Genomic DNA, 21,480 nt, shown 5'->3' with positions numbered 1-21,480 from the left:
TATAAAAGTCTACACACCCCTCTTTGAAATGCCATTTTAAATGAAACCAACAAATATCATGCCAGATCTTTTCCATCCTTAATGTGGTGTAGTATCATCAAACTAAACAAAACAAACAAATAAACAAACAAACAAACAAAAAAGGTTCTAGACAAAAAAAGAGAAAAATATCAGGTTGCATGAACCAATCACGTTCAGGCTTGTGTTTAAACTAATTAGCATACACCTGTCATCAATCACATCATTCTGATTAAACCCCAGTTCATCAACTTACACCGATATAATATGACTACTGACTGGTGAAGTGAGTAACACTGATGATCATGGCACCTGTTAGTGGGTGGGATATATTAGGCAGCAAGTGAACATTTTGTCCTCAGAGTTGATGTGTTAGAAGCATTAAAAATGGGCAGGCGTAAGGATCTGAGTGAGTTTCACAAGAGCCAAATTGTGATGGCTAGACCACTGGATCAGAGCATCTCCAAAACTGCAGCTCTTGTGGGGTGTTCCCAGTCTGCAGTGGTCAGTATCTATCGAAAATGGTCCAAGGAAGGAACAGTGGTGAACCGGCGACAGGATCATGGGCGGTCAAGGCTCATTGATGGACGTTGGGAGTGAAGTCTGGCCCGTGTGATCCGATCCAACAGACGAGCTATTGTTGCTCAAATTGTTAAGAAGTTAATGCTGGTTCTGATAGAAAGGTATCAGAATACACAGTGCATGACGGGTCAGGGCTGGTTTTGGTAGCAAAAGGGGGACCAACACAATATTAGGCAGGTGGTCATAATGTTATGCCTGATCGGTGTATATTATGGACTTAAAAGTGTGTACTTAAAGTGTGTACAAAATCTAATACTCATGCACTATTCTATGCCATTATGTAGTAAAAATATTGTGACTGAATATTGTGTTCACACTGAAGTAGAAGTAGATGTAGTAACCGGATGTCACTTATTCGAGTGTGGAATGTTGGACACTTCATGCACTCAGTACTCATCACTTTGCTTACCAGGTGTTGACGCTGGATGATTAAAAAGATTTTCAAGACGGCTGAAAATTTATAAATGTCTAAAGCTAGCTAGTGCATTTGTCTGCATTTGTCATTGACTGGAAAGCAATTTATACCGCCAGTTAGCAAATAAAAACGTTTGTGATGCTACTAGCCTGGTTGGCATTACAGTAAATAGTGCGTAGTGAAATTGCATAGTGTATAGTACATCATATGGGACATGACTCAGCTGTCTCTGTAGGATTTTCTACACATCTGCTGCGTCTCAGTTTGCCTACTTGTACCATGCACTAAAAGTATGTACTTTTGTAGCGTGTGTAGCAAAAGACTTTGCTGGTACTGAGACAAATTAACACATCATGAATCGGAAGAGCTCACTGATGCCTAGTTACTCACACAAAACAAGTCCTTGTTGCATTTAGCTCTTCTTATTTCTTTATATTATTTATTCTGCATCATTTAATATACAGTTCATTTGATTTATTTTTCCACAATTCACGAAGCACTTCAACTAGCTCTTATTTTCCCCTGTTTGTTTTATGTATTGTTGTATATAGATTAAAAAAAACAAACAATAAAACAAACAAAAAACCACAGTTCTTAGGCTGATGGGATCCTAAGTCTGTGACCTAGGTTTAATTAAAAAAGGATTTGGTTTTTGGTTGAAGTATTAGTTAAGGCGTGTGCTCACTTATGAAGCAGGTAATTTTTTTTTCCTTCTAAGGCATTTCTATTTGTTTGGTAAAAAAAAATCTGGCATGATTTATCTTGGTTTCATTTTATCCCACAGTAACCTGCAATGTTTACCTCACTTTTTATATCCAGTGTATATACAGATACACACACAAACATTAAGAGAGAGATAGAGAATATGTATTTATATATATAAACACACACAGCTACAAAGAGACCGAGAGACACACAGACAGTAAAGAATCAGACAGAAAGTCAGATATAATGAGAGAGAGAGAGAGAGAAACAGTAAAGAACAGGCAAAAAGTAAGATATGGGGGGGGCACGAGAGAGAGAGGGAGAGAAACAGTAAAGAACAGGCAAAAAGTAAGATATGGGGGGGGCACGAGAGAGGGAGAGAGAGAGAAACAGTAAAGAACAGGCAAAAAGTAAGATATGGGGGGGGGGCACGAGAGAGAGAGAGAGAGAAACAGTAAAGAACAGGCAAAAAGTAAGATATGGGGGGGGGCACGAGAGAGAGAGAGAAACAGTAAAGAACAGGCAAAAAGTAAGATATGGGGGGGGCACGAGAGAGAGAGAGAGAGAAACAGTAAAGAACAGGCAAAATGCAAGATATGGGGGGGGGCACGAGAGAGAGAGAGAGAGAAACAGTAAAGAACAGGCAAAAAGTAAGATATGGGGGGGGGCACGAGAGAGAGAGAGAGAGAAACAGTAAAGAACAGGCAAAAAGTAAGATATGGGGGGGAGCGCGAGAGAGAGAGAGAGAGACACAGTAAAGAACAGGCAAAAAGTAAGATATGGGGGGGGCGGGAGAGAGAGAGAGAGAGAGACACAGTAAAGAACAGGCAAAAAGTAAGATATGGGGGGGGCACAAGAGAGAGAGAGAGAGAAACAGTAAAGAACAGGCAAAAAGTAAGATATGGGGGGGCACGAGAGAGAGAGAGAGAGAGGGAGGGAGAGAGAGAAACAGTAAAGAACAGGCAAAAAGTAAGATATGGGGGGGGAGCGCGAGAGAGAGAGAGAGAGAGAGAGAGAGAGAGAGAGAGAGAGAAACAGTAAAGAACAGGCAAAAAGTAAGATATGGGGGGGAGCGCGAGAGAGAGAGAGAGAAACAGTAAAGAACAGGCAAAAAGTAAGATATGGGGGGGAGCGCGAGAGAGAGAGAGAGAGACAGAGAGAAAGAGAGAGAAACAGTAAAGAACAGGCAAAAAGTAAGATATGGGGGGGCGCGAGAGAGAGAGAGAGAGAGAGAGACACAGATAGTAAAGAACCAGGCAGAAAGTCAGGTATGGAGAGAGAGACAGAGAGACACACAGATAGTAAGGAAACAGGCAGAAAGTCAGATATGGAGAGACAGAGAGACACACAGATAGTAAAGAACCAGGCAGAAAGTCAGGTATGGAGAGAGAGACAGAGAAAGAGAGAGAGACAGAAAGAGAGAGAGAGAGATATATAGTAAGGAACCAGGCAGAAAATCAGATATGGAGAGAGAGAGAGACAGAGACACACAGATAGTAAAGAACCAGGCAGAAAGTCAGGTATGGAGAGAGAGACAGAGAAAGAGAGAGAGACAGAAAGAGAGAGAGAGAGAGATATAGTAAGGAACCAGGCAGAAAATCAGATATGGAGAGAGAGAGAGAGAGACAGAGACACACAGATAGTAAAGAACCAGGCAGAAAGTGAGATATGGAGAGACAGAGAGACACACAGATAGTAAAGAACCAGGCAGAAAGTCAGGTATGGAGAGAGAGACAGAGAAAGAGAGAGAGACAGAAAGAGAGAGAGAGAGAGATATAGTAAGGAACCAGGCAGAAAATCAGATATGGAGAGAGAGAGAGAGAGAGACAGAGACACACAGATAGTAAAGAACCAGGCAGAAAGTGAGATATGGAGAGACAGAGAGACACACAGATAGTAAAGAACCAGGCAGAAAGTCAGGTATGGAGAGAGAGACAGAGAAAGAGAGAGAGAGAGAGAGAGAGAGAGAGAGAGAGAGACAGAAAGAGAGAGATAGTAAGGAACCAGGCAGAAAATCAGATATGGAGAGAGAGAGACAGAGACATACAGATAGTAGAGAACCAGGCAGAAAGTCAGATATGGAGAGAGAGAGAGGGAGAGAGAGGGAGGGAGGGAGAGACAGTCACATATAGACAGTATTATGTTACTGAGAGAGGTAGAAAGACTCACACAGACAGTAACGGATAGAGAGAATTAAAGAAAATACACACAGACCGTGGGGAAAAAGAGGCAGAGTTGTTCACACAGACTGTAACAAAGAGAGGTAGAGGGAAAGAGAGAAAGACACGCACATACATGGACAGAGAGAGGGACAAAGACAGGAAGTTAGAAAGAGACAAAGACAGAGAGGGAGAGACAGAGAGATATACACAGACAGTAAAAGAGAGGGAGAGATGCAAAAAAGAGAGGGAAAGAAAGTATCGGTGAGACACACATTCATTAAAAGAGAGAGGGAGGGAGAGAGCTGGAAAGAGACAGACAGACAGTAGCAGAGAGCTGGAGAGAGAGACAGAGAGAGACACACAGACAAAACAGATGCACTCTTTTCTGACGTTCGACAACAAGCTGTTTTGACATTCTCTTCAGGACATGTTGTCGACCAGCAGTAAAACGTTCACCTTGTAGTAGACATGCAAAACACACACACACACACACACACACACTTAAGAGGCACTTAAATACAAAGACAAATGGAGTACATATATCTAGAAACCCCATACATGGCCGGCATTAGTGAGATGAGTGGAGCTAATCAGCAGCCCTGGACTAAAAAGTGACCACACAGAGATGGTCATATGTCTTAGGACTTGTGGCACATGTACCTCTATACTTAAACAAACCCACATAAAAATATATGTACATGTGAAGGCTTTAATAAAGTAGTATTGACACTGTGATGTTCTCTAAACTCACTTATGTGGATGAGATGTACAGAAGCAGCCTGCAGTATCACGTGGCTCCAATTATTTCTGGAGATGCACTCTGTGGGACCACGATGGGCCTGACCCACAAGTGTGTTGTACATGTGTGTGTGTGTGTGTATGCAAGCGCAAAAGATGATGAGAGTGGAGGATGATCTTCTGGCATTAATAAGCTTTTTCTTTTAGTGCCTGCTGGGGAGATCTTACATGTTTGTAAGCTTTTGTCAGTGACGGTCATTTGTGGTCATCATAAATGTAACTGATTATTAATGATGAATTTGATGGTGCAGAGGGTAGCAATGCTGGCACACATCATCAGGGCCCCAGGTTCGAGGTCTGTGACTGTGTGGAGTTTCTGTGGATGTTTTTTCCCCACGTGAATGTGGCTTTCCTCCGGGGTTTCTGGTTTCCTTCCAGCTCCTAAAAACAGGACTGCAGGTGTAGATTGTGTGTGTGGCATCCTATCCATGGTGTATTCTCACCTTGCACCCACTTTAAATCTTAGAGGGAGCAAAGGTTGACCTCGTACATGTTATAAAGTATACATTAGCTACATGTTAGTACAGTCTGTAGTTGTAGTTAACACTGAATTGAAATTCACTGTGATCACCGCCACTTTGACAATAGAGACTGAGGTAGAGAATGACCAATCATAATCGTGGGAACATACGCCGTGTTCCTTAAAGTTTCAAATTAATCTCGACTCTCGAGCAAAACGTTTCTCTATGAGTGAACAAAGGCGATTTTCCTGCCCTGTGCATGCAGAATGGAAGTGTGTGAAAGCTTCTCCTTACACTCTCTGTGTGTCCAAGATGAAGTGATTACGAACAAACGATCAGGACCTGAAGTTCATGAGCAATGTGATCATATGATTTTAACGTCATGGTAAATTATGCCACAGAGCACACTGACCAACTCCACCCAAGTCATGAGTAACAAACTACAGACTGGATGTTAAAACCTGTATAATAGTGCTACAGAAAATGGACGGACGGATGTTTTCACACACACACACACACACATAGTCTGCATCAGGATTGCATGCTTATATCTCCAACGAATTATCAGTGACCAGTGTTCTGTGACAGAGCCTGTTAGACTTGTATACAGAGATGAACGTGCGAGTGACCTGGGAGAGACTGCAAATAGTGAACACATGGACAAGAGGTTAAGAGGATACATGATAATGTGTTGAAAATGTTCCTTTCATCTCACATTCCAACAGAAGAGTTCATGTCATCGATTGGTCATGCTAATGTCACGCTCACACGTTCTCTCTCTCTCTTTCACACAAACACACACACACACACACACCTGTGTTTGTGTCACAGCTTCACATGGCCTTGAATAGCTCTGGGTGTTTTTATAGCTTGGGAAATCATTAACAGTGTTAAGAGTGGCTATTGCTGTATTGTAGCATGTTGCAATAATATTACAGTTAATCTCCCATTTCATAACCATAACAAACCACACACAAACACACACACACACATGTTGCTCTCTATATGTTCAAATTACAAATAGAAAGTCACTAAGCAACAGCGAGTTTCTGAGCTCAGGTGTGTATGTGTATGTGGTGTTTGGAAAAATATGGCTTGCTTTTATAGAAAATAGAAAATTGTAAGTAGCAACGTAGATAAACAAGCGCAGTTAACCTTGAGCTTCATGCTCCTGTTTAGAAAATGAAACAGCATATAATACAGTCGTACCATTTGTGTTAAAACGCCCTGTATTGTCTTATCTTCTTCTCAGTTATTAGTGACCTCGACACCCCTTCCCATTTCACATGCTCGTCTTGATGGTAGGTGTTTGTATGCACATGGGAGTGTAAACAAGAGATTGAGGTAATTACGGTCATGTGACTAATGTTTTGCATCCCCCCCCCAGTGGAATGTGTATGCTGTTTTCAAGCCTGGGAAAACAGCTTCAGCCCAGGCATGATCATCGATATATAAACCAGACTTTCATAGCAATGGAGCGCTGTAATTTATTCACTTTTTATAAAATAGCATGTCTCACACCGGCCCCCGTGGCTAAAAATCTTCTTTTATATGAGACAGGTATAAGTTCATAGCCTGCATCCAAACGCTGTTTCTTCACTGCGTGACTGTTGGTGATGCTGGAAAATCATAAAAACAGCAAACACATGAACCTGGTGCTCACCAGATTGTACAGCTAAAATCACAAAAGTGGCCAAAACAGTTCAGCTACAATTCCAAAAGAAAGGCCTAACTAAAAAAGTCAATATTTATTCTATATTAAGTGAGTAAATAAGTCTATATTAAGTTGTGCAGTATCTACTATGGATATGAATTAAAAGTGTATCTCAGAGGTCAAAAGGGCTCATGAGAGAGAGAGAGAGAGAGAGAGAGAGAGAGTTCTTGCTACACTTTCCAGCAGCTGGAACAATGTGAACAATGTAAGTCTTGTTCTGATAATGGCTATCATGAGACCGAGTGGCCTGCGCTGTTTTTCTGCAGTAGAACTCTCCGGAGTATCGCTGACGTGAAACACACGTTGTCAAGGTGCACTGAGGATCAAAAGCCCTGGCAAATAAAAGCGTGACCATGCGGAAACAGATCGGGCTCAAAGGTTGTTCCATGCAGGTGTTTCCTATTGTAACAGCCAGTGGTGTGTGAGAGAGAGAGCCAACCAAAAGTATGACAAGAGGTGAAACACGCATAAATAACCTCAAGCTATTTACTTTTTGTATCATGTTGTTGTCCTTTTGCCATTTGTTAAAGCAGAATTTTTAATTTATAATGCCATCGTGCTGCACTCGGTGTCCGAGAAATAGACTGCTGTTGGACATTACATTTTCACACACAGGGCAGACATTATGCATCACAGCACTGCGGCATGCCTTAAAACGAAAAAGACGCTAACAAAAACAATATGAAAATAAGGAAATTCGCTCACCACTGGACTATCAACATGAATCATGATTTCATGGGAATCTAAAATCCATGAGCTGCTAAAAACCTGTACCACTGTCTGACTCACAACATTAAAATCCATTGAATCCTAAGTTTTCTACCACTGAATATGAATATATGATTCGGAGCAGTGATTTCTTTTAGTCTGGACTGAATCAAGGCTACTGTGTGTGTGTGTGTGTGTGTGTGTGTGTGTGTGTGGTTTAAGCTCTATGTTTGTACACTTAGACTGTGCCTTTTTTCCTCCACCTCTCAGTGTACACAGAGGCTATTCCTAACTATGCCTGTTTTTGTTTTATCATTGAAATAGCATCAAGAGCAATTCCACGGGCAAATCTGTCCTTCCTCTGCCATTGTAGCACTTTAGGTTAAATCTGTCACAGCTCATGATCTAAACACAGACATGTCAGTTTACTGTAAAATGAGAGATGTGTAAATTAAAGGGAACCTGGAAGAGTTTCTACCAAATCTCACCACGTAGACCAAAAGACACGAGTACAAAAACCACCGGCTATTGAGTAACAACCTGACCCTGTATTTTCATGTAGTTTTAGATTTAGTGGTTAGAGTCAGATTTAGAGCCCAAATTTCATCCTTCAACCACAGACAGGAAGTGGTTTAGAAGCCTCAGCCGAAAGCTTATGGTGGGTTTGGAAAAAAATCTGTGAACATGCAATTGGTTTTAATGCTGTGGAATTACATACTGTGTGTGCAGAGTGATATCTATACATTATGCAGTTAGCGTTGATAGTCATCAGATCATTACAGAGAGAGAGAGAGAGAGAGAGAGAGAGAGAGGGTGAGACATGACAGTGACATATTGACGAGGAAAGAGAGTTAACAGAGGGTCAGAGAAACAAAGAGACAGATAAGGGAAGGGATGTAGGGTAGTTACACCCCCTGTTGAGAGAAAAGGATGCCAGACATTCCTGGGAAGTGGAGCCTCCTGGTTTTGCTCCAGTGAGCCAGGCGTCCTCTTCCCCAAAATACCCCACCTTCGAAAACCACTGAGTCAGCACAGTTTCCTCTATTACTCTCTCTGTCTGTCTTTTTTTCCACACTGTACACTTTAGTCTCTTTTCCTGTCTCGGTTTGTATTCTAAGCTTACATATGAATCTTTCTGTTAATTCAGTGCATGTAGAATAATACGCTGTCAATGTTGTCACATACTATCCTAATATCTTTATCTTGGACGCTCGAATTTAACAGATGTCTGGAATTGTGGTTTTGTGAGCTGTTTATCATTTTTGGAAGGAGTCTCCACAGCCAGTAATTTGTAACAGTCAGAGTTAAAGAATCTTTAGTCGCTTTGGTATATCACACCATCCTGAACATTTTCCCGTAACAGCATATTGTGTTTTATTTTTCACTCAGCTCATAACATTATACCAGCAATCAGTGAATATTAGCATTTGGAGTCATTATGCATTGTCACTGCATAGAGCCTCCTGGTGGTCCAGCAGCAGGATCCCGTGCTCTCATTGCCGTGGCCCGGGTTTGATTCCCGGGCAGGGCGCTAACCCAGCCGCTGAGGAGTTAACTCTCAGTGCCGGTCCCAGGCCTGGATTATATGGGAGGGTTGTGTCAGGAAGGGTATCCTGTGTAAAACCTGTGCCAAATCGAAACATGTGGACCACATGATCCACTGTGGCGACCCCAGAAACAGGGAGCAGCCGAAAGAACAACAACAACGTGCAATGTCACTGCATAAACCACATCAAATTTCATTGCTCTCTAGTCAAAGAAAGTAGAGAGGAAACGTTGAATAAATCAGGATTATTGTTATTTATTTTAATCTATTGCCACTGATAATAACTGTGCAGAATCAACTACTAGCTACATAGCTACTAGGAATGCAATGAGCAGGTACAGGACAAGAGCTTCAGTTAATATTTACATGAAAAATCAGAATGGAGAAGAAATATGTTGTCAGGGACGTCAACTGTGTCATGGTTATTGTACCAGAAACTGCTGATCTTCTGGGAATTTTACACTCTCTGGAGATTACCCAGCAAGGTGCGAAAACAAAAACATCCAGTGAGCAGCAGTTCTGTGAGTGGAAATGAGAGAGGTCAGAGGAGAATGGTCAGTCTGGTTCTGACAGGAAGTCCTCATCACTTCTTACACCTGTGGTGAACAGAAAAGCATCTCAAAACACATCAACCCTCGAGGCAGATGCACTGAAATGGTAAAGGACCACATCGGGTTCTATTCCTCTTAGCTTAGATCAGGAATCTGAAGTCAGAGAAGGTTCAGGCTCCACCAAACACTTTTAGTAGATCCCACGAGAAAGAAATCTGATGTGTGCTGTGAACATAAACTGAATCTTTGGGCCTGTATTGGTTCTGAATGGTTTTATGCATTGCGCTGTTGCACATGGAAGACCGACTGGGTAATTGGATGAATCTTTAACAATAAACAAAAGACTTTTATAATATTTATATTTACGTGTTTACGTTTTACTCATTAAACTAAACAGAGAATATATTGATAAACAGTTTTATCTCGCAGTAGAGTTAGTGGAAATCGAATTGTTTGTAAACAGCTCCTAATAACCGTTAAAGCCCAAACAAAGCAGGAAAGCTTACAGTAAGAGCATGTTATCAGTGGGTTATATTAAGGTGGAAACAGTGGGAGCGTAGATAACGTTGTCTCTTCGCATTGACTCAGAATGTGTTCCTCTGCCGCTCATTTCATCTCAGGAATGTTGCTCTAAGCTCTGACCCACTACAAAGGTAGAACAGTCGGCTAATCTTTCCTTCAACACACTGACCCTGATGTATACTCAGATTACACCTACCACCTAAACATCTCCTACTTTTAGTTTTATACCTGCTCAGCCTTCTTCTGAGATTTCAGTAGGGATCAAGGTGCAGTTATGTGTATTTGAGCTTGTGGGAGTGTGTGTGTGTGTGTGTGTGCTCAATCTGTAAAAACCTTTACTCTTGCAGTACTTATTTCCTTCCCTCCACTCCCACTCTACTTCTACTCTACTCTATGTGATTTCAGGTTAAAGGAAAGACTGCTCGCACTATAGAAGAATTCCGCACTAGCACATATATTGTTCTTCTCCCTGGACATTCTGTCAGGCTTACTGCCTCACTGCACCATGAGAACGAGCTCATGTTGAACAGGTCTCAGTAGGTTTCAGGTGGGAATGACATCATTTCTGACCTCCGTACATTTCAGCTACAAAGTCGGAGAAAATTAAAACGTCCTGATTCCCAAGACCACATTAGTCACATGCATAACCTCAGGTACCATTGGACAGAAATGAACAGGTACCAATTGGACAGGTGCACATCAAACACAGATGTATATAAAGTATTAATGTACATGTGTAATAGACAGTTTAGTAATGTATGAGTTTATTATTTTTCTATATTACATTTACGTCTGGATATTTTTGTTGCTTTTCCCCCTGTTCATTATCACTTACAGAGCTCCCGATTTGAAAATGACGTAGAAGTCACATCTGTCACATCAGCAGTAACACGGTGTAAAAGCTGTTATATTCCGTAAACGTAAAATGCATCCTCCGGTGGCCGTAATTATCCTCTTTCTCGGGCTGTCCTCTCCTCTTTATTTCCTGACTTCCCTGTCATTTTCTCTGAAATCCCTCTCCGTGTCGTTTACCAGTTTCCTTTACTCTTTTAATTACACACCAGGAGAAATCCTGAGGTCTCATCACTCATCAACCTTCTGGTTCGCTTTTGCCTTTCATCTGACGTGAGATGAGACACACACACACACACACACACACACACACACACACAGGATAACACTGTCTGCTTTCTACAGACATCATTTCTAATTGTGTGGCAGTGTTATTAAACACTACAGAGGCTTAGTGTTTCAGCTCTACAGCGGTGAGACGTTACTCTGTTAAGAAAAATTGTTATGTAAGGCTTTCTTTATGTAAGGAAAAGTTCCTTCTTCAATTCAGGTGTGTCTTCAGTCGTGGTGTGTGTGTGTGTTTATTAGAGCAGACACAGTTCTAGATCATGTTAGCGGTGAGTTTATTTCTGCTCAGTCTACACACAGCTGTTCTCTGTCCAGGAGATGTTTGGTGCTGTGTGTGTGTGTGTGTGTGTGTGTGTCCTTAGAACACCTGGCCACACCTGGTGCTAAGACTCATCTCTTTCTTATGACACACACACACACACACACACACACTTTGAATCCTGTGTTATATGACACCTTTGGCACCTTAGGAAAAATCTCAAAAATGTATGGATTTTTCATTAATTAATCAACCTCATTGACAGACCACTGTAGAAGTTTAGAAGTTGAAAGCGTTTACTGAAAATTGTATCCTCTAAACCTCTATTTAACGGATAAATGTCTTCATAATTCTGTAACTACTCACTAATCTCTTACAGACAGAAAGGTATGCCTTTTAAGCCTGGGGCTAGGTGTGGGTTAAGAGTGATTAATATATGAGTGTGTGTGTGTTTAACTGTGTTGTCATGGTATATGTGTGTGTTGTCATGGTAGATTGGCTTGGACACTGAAACTAGCCACGAGGAGTTGAATAATATTATCCTTCCCAAAGTTCACCTAGAAACTTTAACATACTCTTTGTGTATTAAGTTTTATAGGAACATGTTTGGCAGGACAGAACCCTTTGTTTCTGTGGTCAGTTCATTATCCATGCCATAATAATAATAATAGACAAATTCTGCCTCATGAAAGAATATACTTGATGGCACTAGATTTTGAAGTGTGGCTCTGGGGATTCATCTAAGAGCATTAGTGAGGTCAGTCGGCGTTCCATTTCATTCAGAAGGTGTTGGGGTTAGGGTCAGGGCTCTGTGCAAGGCGACTCGAGTTATTCTACTCCAAACTGTGTGTTTATGGTCCTCCACAATCTAGTGGAAAGCCTTCACAGAAGAATGGAGGTTATTAAAAGAGCAAAGTGAAGGATGTTCAGAAAGCCCACAGGGGCACCTCACAGCACTAGGGTTCGAGTCTGAACTGAAGTTATTGTCTGCATGTTCTCCCTGTATCTCCAGGTTCATCCCACCTCCACAAAACATGCTGGATTGCGTACACTAAATCACCCCTAGGTGTGATTTACCTCCAACAAATCCATCACAACACTGACCATCAAGATCAGGGTCAATGATCGGGGTTACTGAGGAGGAAATAAAATCTGCAGAGACAAAACGTGACACCAAGTTACAGAAACAGGGTATTAAACAGGTGTTTTGATGGAATAGTGTAAGAAAGCATTTACATCTATTCATTTGGCGTTCAAGCACAAAGCTGAGCAGTTACATTTCCCCCTTTTCTCCTTTCACATACTGCACAGTTCTCTCAGCCTGTCCTTCTCTGCCTACCTCAATCATCTGAATTTCTTTAACAGGGCATGAGTTTCTTTTGAACTAAATTTAGCTTGCAGCAGATATTTGTGTAGTTGTGTGAATGTGTGTTTATATGGGTGTGTACAGCAGTGTGTGTGTGTGGGAGACAGAGAGAGACAGAGAGAGAGACAGAGAGAGAGACAGAGAGAGAGAGAATGTCACTTAACTGTCCCAGCATTCCCTTTTCTGACTCACCAACATGCAGTGAAAATGGGGTCAGATGCTCTTTTCTGCACACTACATGCCCCCTCTCTCCACACCCACACACACACACACACACACACACACACACAGGCATGTGGTTAAAATAGTGATTTGATGAACTTGCTCCTTCTAACCTGATTTTACACCTTTATTTACCATACATGTATCTTAAAGGAGAAAGAATACTCAACCTCTTAATGTCTGTAATCTAGCAAGTGATCTTTTACAACAACAGCCCTAATATATTATGTTAATATTTCAAGAAAAAATTTTAAAAATCTTTTGCTATAATTTCCGACAAGATATTGTTACCATGTCAGTATTCCACTGCATTCAAATTGAACATATCTCTTTCTTAATTTTCAAATAAATTTCCATTAATATGCATTATAGGGCTTGGCACAGCTCCTCCTAATGGTCTGAGATTATATTAAAGGTTTCTCTGTATCATGGTTCTTAATGGAAGATAATACATGCTGTGTAAGTTTGGAAGACAACTAATGACAGGATTCATCCTGGAGAAACACAGAAACCTGACCAAAAAAGCCCCACCTCAAAATACATCAGAATTAAATTGTTTGTTTCATGCATATTTTCAGCAAGGTAAAATTGTGAACGAAAACATTAATGGTAGTTTATGTGATGGTGCTTAACTCTTTTTATAAAACATCTTAAAGACATAAACCCAGTCTTTTTCCTATGTGCGTTGATGTCTGCACATCTCACCTGCTATTATCTTGTCTACTTACCCCACAGGTATTGAGGTATTTATACTCCGAGGCATGCGGTATATATTACAGGCAGGGCCATGTGTGTGTGAGGGCTGGCATCAATTTTTGTATCTATCTAATCTAATGTATCTGGCTTGCCAACTCTTAAACATTTCACATGTGAGCTCCACATCTTCACATCACCGGAAAGCAAAAACACAGCAAAAGATCCGTCCTTCCTTTTCCCCGCTAATAAAAACAGCTGTAAACGCTCTGCTTGAAAGATGCTTTGATACGGCGCAGTCACTTTCTGTCAAAGAATATTTTTCATTAAAGAAAAGTAAAGTCAGTGTGTGTCCCACATAATGATTAGATATACAGTGAACATAATAAATTATTTCACATAACACGATTTTTGTTCCTGGGTAGTGAATGATATTTTCCAATTACTCTTGATGGAAAATGATAAAAAAAAAATAGCCATTAAGCCCCTTGAAGTTTGGGTTTGGGCTTTTAAGAAATTAGCCCATTTTACTAAAAAAACTGCCCAAAACTAACCCAAACTCTCATGGCTAAAATGGGTTTTTTCTCTGTATTTGGATTACAAAGAATGGGGAAATAACACTTATTTCCCCGGAACAAGAAAAAAGTAAAAATTTGTTACATAATGTAATCAGTTATTGAATAATTATAATTTTCAGCCGAAAATATCTCAGAGAAAAAGGCCAGAACAACAAAAAATAGATGAAATAAAGGGCTACATACAGCAAAGTGTTAGATTGAACACTAAATCCCTAATTTGGCAGAAGTCCCAGTTTGTGTGTATCACTGCTAGTGGACATTTGGTGAGTGAGTTACGAAGAAGAACTGTCCGAAAGGTGTCACTTAAAATACAGGAAGGATGCAATATATATTATCCAAAAATGAGAAGAAACATGGGAGTGCTACATCACTACTAGCTACTAGAATATAGTGTAGATTGCCCGGGTTCGTTTGTGCGAAGAATTTTTTTAGTACGCTTGTGATTATACTTCAGGTTGTTTGGTAAATATATATATATATATAGAATTAATTTCTCTCTTCCTGTCCAAAATCATATGGATAGTGGCTCCACTATATTTACCCTTTTGCTTTGCTTTTATAACGCTGTCCCATATCTCCTAGTGGATTGTGTTCTCAGAGCATTTTGTGTCTGTCAGTGTGTGTTTATCATGAGGCCTTGTTCCACGGTCCCTGCTAGACATCTATACTACATAGATAATCTGCCATGTCCTCATATCCCAGCCATAACTCTGGCTAAACTGTTATTCAGAGCCCTGCGGATTATACATTTCCTGAAGCTCTAACAGTGTTTATCAGTTTAATGTAACGGCGATTTGTGTAACGCAGTCCGTCATAGAAATGAATGCAAAATCAAACTTATTTTGGTGCAGGTATTAATGCAAAGTAGTGAGCTGATCCTGGCATTTAAGGGGCGGCTTTTCCCATCTTTGCAGCCTGTGGCTAATTTTGTGGTCAGAAAAAGGGAAATCTGGAAATCTGCTTTGGTGTTTTTTTTTTTAAACCTAGGGAAAGATTCTGTTCAGCCCGAACGTGAGGGGAAAATGGTACTGCCTTATTTCCTAGACCCCGGTCTTGTGTTCACTATGTATGCCACCCCGCTTCACCCAGCTACTGCATACACACAAGATGCTGAATTATTTATCTTTATACTCCAGCTATTTGAATTCTCAAATCTGATTGGTGAGAAGAGGTTGATTCATTTTCTATCATCAGCTCTGACATTAACCTTTAGTACGTTACGTTTCTATAGTAACAGTTCACACAGGTATTGCTGTATGTGGAATTGTCGTATTAGTTCCAATACCTTATGGTTTCTATAGTAACAGCTCACACAGTTTGTTGTATATGGAATTGTTGAAAGGGTGTGATATGTTTAGGTTTTTCATGAGGAGATGTCTCTTTAGCGTTTATTGTGGAAGTCTCCAAAGTCATGTCTAAAGAAATAAATACAAGCACAGAAACATGCAGAGCAAACAGGGAAAATGCATTTGTAAATTACGTTAGTAAAATGTTTATATGAATTTAATATGAATAGAACGCTACATGATACGGTTTGTCTCTTTATTTTTATCAGTCCGAGCTCCAATGAAACATCCGTGATTCTGTTTTATTGACACTCTGTTGTTGTTGTTGTTGTAGTTCTTTATTGAGCCAGGAGAGGGCATCATGGATTGCACTGGTTCTAGACTTCACGTGATTGGCTGGCCTGAGTGGGTTACCATGGTTACCAGGCTGGGGGAAGCAGAATGGGTCCATGGATTAGTGAGGAACAGAGGGCAGCATTGAGCTACTGAACACACACACACACACACACACACACACACATACACACACACACAAAGGCCAACACTGAACCTTCAGACATGAACTGAATCACAATAAGTGATCACAACAAACACACACACACACATCTAAGTCCTAAATACACTGTTTAGTCCAATTTAGTGTACATGGAACACATACACACACACACGTACACACACACACACACACACACACACACACACACACACACACACACACACACACACATGCAGAATGCTCAGTCCAACCTACAGTACATTGAACACATACATACATACTTACATACAAAATGCTTAGTCCAATCTAAAGTGCATTGAACACACACACACAGACACACACACACACACACACACACACAGTGCCAATTCTTTGGCTGGAATAATTTACCATAATGGACACAGGAACAGCATGTGAGTGTGTGTTCAGAGAAAGCATGTGTACACAGATTACACAAGAGTGTACATACAGAACTGATGTATCCAAGTATGCACAATAAGATCAGAATAATTCTCTCTCTCTCTCTCTCTCTCTCTCTCTCTCTCTCTCGCTCTCTCTCTTGCTCGCTTTCTCACTGTTTCTTTCTGACAGCTGAGCCTCTGAGAAGTCTCAGTGTGAGAGTATGTCTGATAGTATGTGTGTGTGTGTGTCTTTCTGAGTCTGTGTGTCTAGTGTAGTATAGGCCTCCTGAAATTCAATTGAGCTTAGAAAGTCTAACTAGATTTGAGGTTATGTAATGCTTACTGGAGGCCTACAGAGTGGGCTTTGTGTGTGTGTGTGTGTGTATTAGTTGTTTGTTATTCAGGTTGAATCAACTTCTTTTATCTCTGATCATGCTTCATGTAAGCTTTCTAAGTCAGAACATTTCTCTGTCTCTTCTTCATTTTGATAAGATGTCTGATATCAGGCATGTGTGCCCCAGCAGAACTCAGCAGCTTGCTTTACATCGTTTTGCATATGTACAAAAGGTGAGGAATAAAATGCAAGGGGGTCTGCTGTTATAGGAAAATAATCAAACGACAGAGTGCTGTGATGCGACTCAATGCAAAGCTGAGCAGAACAAAGAAGAAGTTGATTTTCTTCCATTGACAGCATGGCCAAGGATTTGTTCCTTTACTATACATCAATCTGACACAATTATAACATCTATCACTTATTCATGAATGAATGTATGTATAGTTATATATATATATATATATATATATATATATATATATATATATATATATATATATATATATATGAGAAAAACGATGATGAGGTAAGTATGTGTTAAGTAACATTGTGTCTGGATTAGTTAACTAACAATGTATTACCTGAACTGCTGATGGAGAGTGCTGTCTCAGATCCCCTAGCAGTTACCTCTTTCATGAGAGGACTAGTAATGATTAGCACAGGATTTTAATTAAAAACCTGACACTTCAGCCAGTGCTTGATTATATACACCAATCAGGCATAACATTATGACAGGTGACAGGTGAAGTGAATTACACAGATGATCTCCTCATCATGGCACCTGTTAGTGGGTGGGATATATTAGGCAGCAAGTCAACATTTTGTCCTCAAAGTTGATGTGTTAGAAGCAGGAAAAATGGGCAAGCGTAAGGATTTGAGAGAGTTTGACAAGGGCCAAATTGTGATGGCTAGACGACCGGATCAGAGCATCTCCAAAACTGCAGCTCTTGTGGGGTGTTCCCGGTCTGCAGTGGTCAGTATCTATCAAAGGTGCATGTGAGGGGGATCAACACAATATTAGGCACGTGGTCATAATGTACTGTAATCCCCCTCTATATCGCGGTCCCTGATATTTATTTGGAACATAATTTTTTGGGGGGGATTTTCCGCAAACTTTATAGTGAATTGTTTTAATGTTGAAATATAGTAATTTATTAATAAAAATATAATTATTAATTACAAAATATAAACATTAATTAAAATAAAGTAAAATGTTAATAATATATCAAATGCTGTACAGCGTAGCGGTGTTTAGGAAAGCGGGGATGCTGAAAATCAAAATACAGTACAGCTGGAGGAATGAGTCTGGCCAATCAGAATGCCCCATTCATTTAATCACGGTTGTGATTGGCTGCTGGCTATGCGTGCAGTTGGGGAAAGGGAATCAGAATTCTACAGCATCCCAGTTTTTTCGCTGTGTCACTGTCCCGAGTCTTTCACGTTGTTCTGTGTACGCTGTATTTTACGCTTTTTCGCCCAAACGCTCTGCACCTTCTAAGGCTCCTGGCAAGGAACATACCTACATATAGTACTCACAATAAATGTGACATTACTATGAATTTACCCAAAATACATCTCACTATATGCTTGCAAATGTTGTGTGTTTAAAGAGTGTGGGATGGTCATTTATGGCTTAAACAATTAAAAAAAGCATTTGGGGGTGGCGTCCATGTATCGCAGATTTTCTATATGTGTGTGTGTGTGTGTGTGTGTGTGTGTTTTACAGCCTTTACTCTGGCTGTTGCAATATGCTGACACTATAGACTCCATCCTCCGTCAATAATTCTTTAGAAATGTTGCCTCACAGAAAACTTCGCTTTATCAACAAATGCCTCTGTATAAAAGTCTGTAGCATGTAAACTCTATACAAGCCCTCATGTAGGTTACTACAGAAACAAGCTTATTAATATAAACCTGTAAACTGTCCAGACTGCTGTTAATCACCACAATCTTTAGGTCATAAGATGCAGGATGTAAACCAATGAGCATTTTGGCCAATTTTGCTACTGTAAATGTTATATTGGAAAGCTTGAACAACATCTGCAATGTCTATATATAGGTCGTCATCAATAACCCGAATTATCATGTGACTTTCTAATGATCTACTTTAATTAAATGTGGATGAACATGATTGAAAACACATTTTCTTTTTTTTTCTTTTTTTATCAGCAACCCTATTTATTCATGATTCATTGCACACTCCATGACTATATGAACCCTGGAAGTGTGAGCTTGTATATAAATGGGGGAGCCTGTGTGTGTGTGTGTGTGTGTGAGAGAGAGAGGGGGGGTGTTTTGTCTCTGTGTGTTGACAGTGTGTGTCTGTGTGTGTGTGTGTGTGTGTGAGAGAGAGAGGGGGGGTGTTTTGTCTCTGTGTGTTGACAGTGTGTGTCTGTGTGTGTGTGTGTGTGTGTGTGTTTAGGTATATACTCTGCACAGTCAGTATATGTTAAAACAGTGTGTGTTCTGTGGAGCACAGAGCCTCCTGCTTGCTGTGAGTCCTGTGCTGAGCTGCAGGACGTACTGCATAATAGATCAGATGATTGATTTATAAAGACACCTGGGTCGCCTCTCACTCTGCTTTAACACACTGAGCTGCTCCAGCATACAGATGTTGTGTGTTGTGTAATAGAGGCAGTGCTACAGCAGGAGTAAGGCAGATGTTAAAAACTTCACATCACAATACATTTCTATAATAAATCAGTGTGCAGGCTTGTTAACAGACTCTCATTACCTCTTCACTGACTTCACTGATGCTTTTAATTAACGTCTTCACAAAAAACTGTATTGTGACGTCATTTATAATGAAATTCTATGCTCTTCTGGGCCACCAAAAGTCTATTCTATTCTATTCTATTCTACTTTATTCTATTCTAGTCAATTCCACTCCATTCTATTTTATTCTATTCTGTTCCATTCTGTTAAATTCTATTCTACTCCATTCTATTCTATTCTGTTCCACCTTATTCTATTCTATTCTATTCTATTCCACTTTATTCCATTCTATTTTATTCTATTCTAGTCAGTTCCACTTTATTCTGTTCTGTTCCATTCTATTAAATTCTATTTTATTCTATTCTGTTCCACCCTATTCTATTCCATTCCACTCTATTTAATTCAATTTCATTCCAATCCACTCTATTCTATTCTATTCTATTCTATTCTGTTCCACTTCATTCTTCTCTATTCTGTTTCAGTATATTTTATTCTATTTCACCCCATTCCATTCTATTCTATTACATTCTATTAAATTCTATTCTGTTCTACTACACACTATTTTATTCCACTCTATTCTATTCTACTTTATTCTATTCTATTCTATTCTACTTTATTCTATTCTATTAAATTCTATTCTATTCTGTTCCACCTTATTCTATTCTATTCCACTTTATTCCATTCTATTTTATTCTATTCTAGTCAGTTCCACTTTATTCTGTTCTGTTCCATTCTATTAAATTCTATTTTATTCTATTCTGTTCCACCCTATTCTATTCCATTCCACTCTATTTAATTCAATTTCATTCCAATCCATTCTATTCTATTCTATTCTATTCTATTCCACTTCATTCTTCTCTATTCTGTTTCAGTATATTTTATTCTATTTCACCACATTCCATTCTAGTCTATTACATTCTATTAAATTCTATTCTGTTCTACTACACACTATTTTATTCCACTCTATTCTATTCTATTCTATTCTACTTTATTCTATTCTATTCTACTTTATTCTATTCTATTCTATTAAATTCTATTCTATTCTGTTCCACCTTATTCTATTCTATTCCACTTTATTCCATTCTATTTTATTCTATTCTAGTCAGTTCCACTTTATTCTGTTCTGTTCCATTCTATTAAATTCTATTTTATTCTATTCTGTTCCACCCTATTCTATTCCATTCCACTCTATTTAATTCAATTTTATTCCAATCCACTCTATTCTATTCTATTCTATTCTATTCTATTCTATTCCACTTCATTCTTCTCTATTCTGTTTCAGTATATTTTATTCTATTTCACTCCATTCCATTCTATTCTATTACATTCTATTAAATTCTATTCTGTTCTACTACACACTATTTTATTCCACTCTATTCTATTCTATTCTATTCTATTCTATTCTATTCTGACTATTTATTTGAGTCACACATTTATTAAATTGGTCTTCAGGTTTCAGTAGACATTCATTTAAGGCCTCCTTGTATATGAGTGTATATATATTGTTGTGATTAGGATTTAATCCAGTCAGATAATCCAGATCAGGAAAATGTGAATTATAAAGTGTATGAATTTTGGGTTTTGAAAAAAAAAAAATCACTGTCTAGGAACCAGTTTAGGAACCGTGTAAAAAAGCCTTGTGAATTTATGACCTAATGACACAGAAAAATGTTTATGTTTCTAAACATAATTTAAATGGCTTTACAAGCTAGTATCATAAATTTGGTTCTATTCTATTCTATTCTATTCTATTCTATTCTATTCTATTCTATTCTATTCTATTGTATAAACAGGTTGTAAAATGTTTT

The 21,480-nt window shown here is 39.4% G+C and overlaps 1 protein-coding gene across 19 annotated transcripts in view; it reads left to right on the top strand.

Moving 5' to 3' along the window:
• The window catches only part of magi1a (membrane associated guanylate kinase, WW and PDZ domain containing 1a), a 105,996-nt gene that overhangs the window by 1,164 nt on the left and 83,352 nt on the right, over positions 1 to 21,480 (top strand). The window lies entirely within an intron of this gene.

Source organism: Hemibagrus wyckioides, linkage group LG05, assembly GCF_019097595.1.
Source record: "Hemibagrus wyckioides isolate EC202008001 linkage group LG05, SWU_Hwy_1.0, whole genome shotgun sequence".
NCBI classification, from domain to species: domain Eukaryota; kingdom Metazoa; phylum Chordata; class Actinopteri; order Siluriformes; family Bagridae; genus Hemibagrus; species Hemibagrus wyckioides.
Note: the sequence above shows the minus strand (reverse complement) of the source record. Positions and strands in the feature narration are given on the sequence as shown.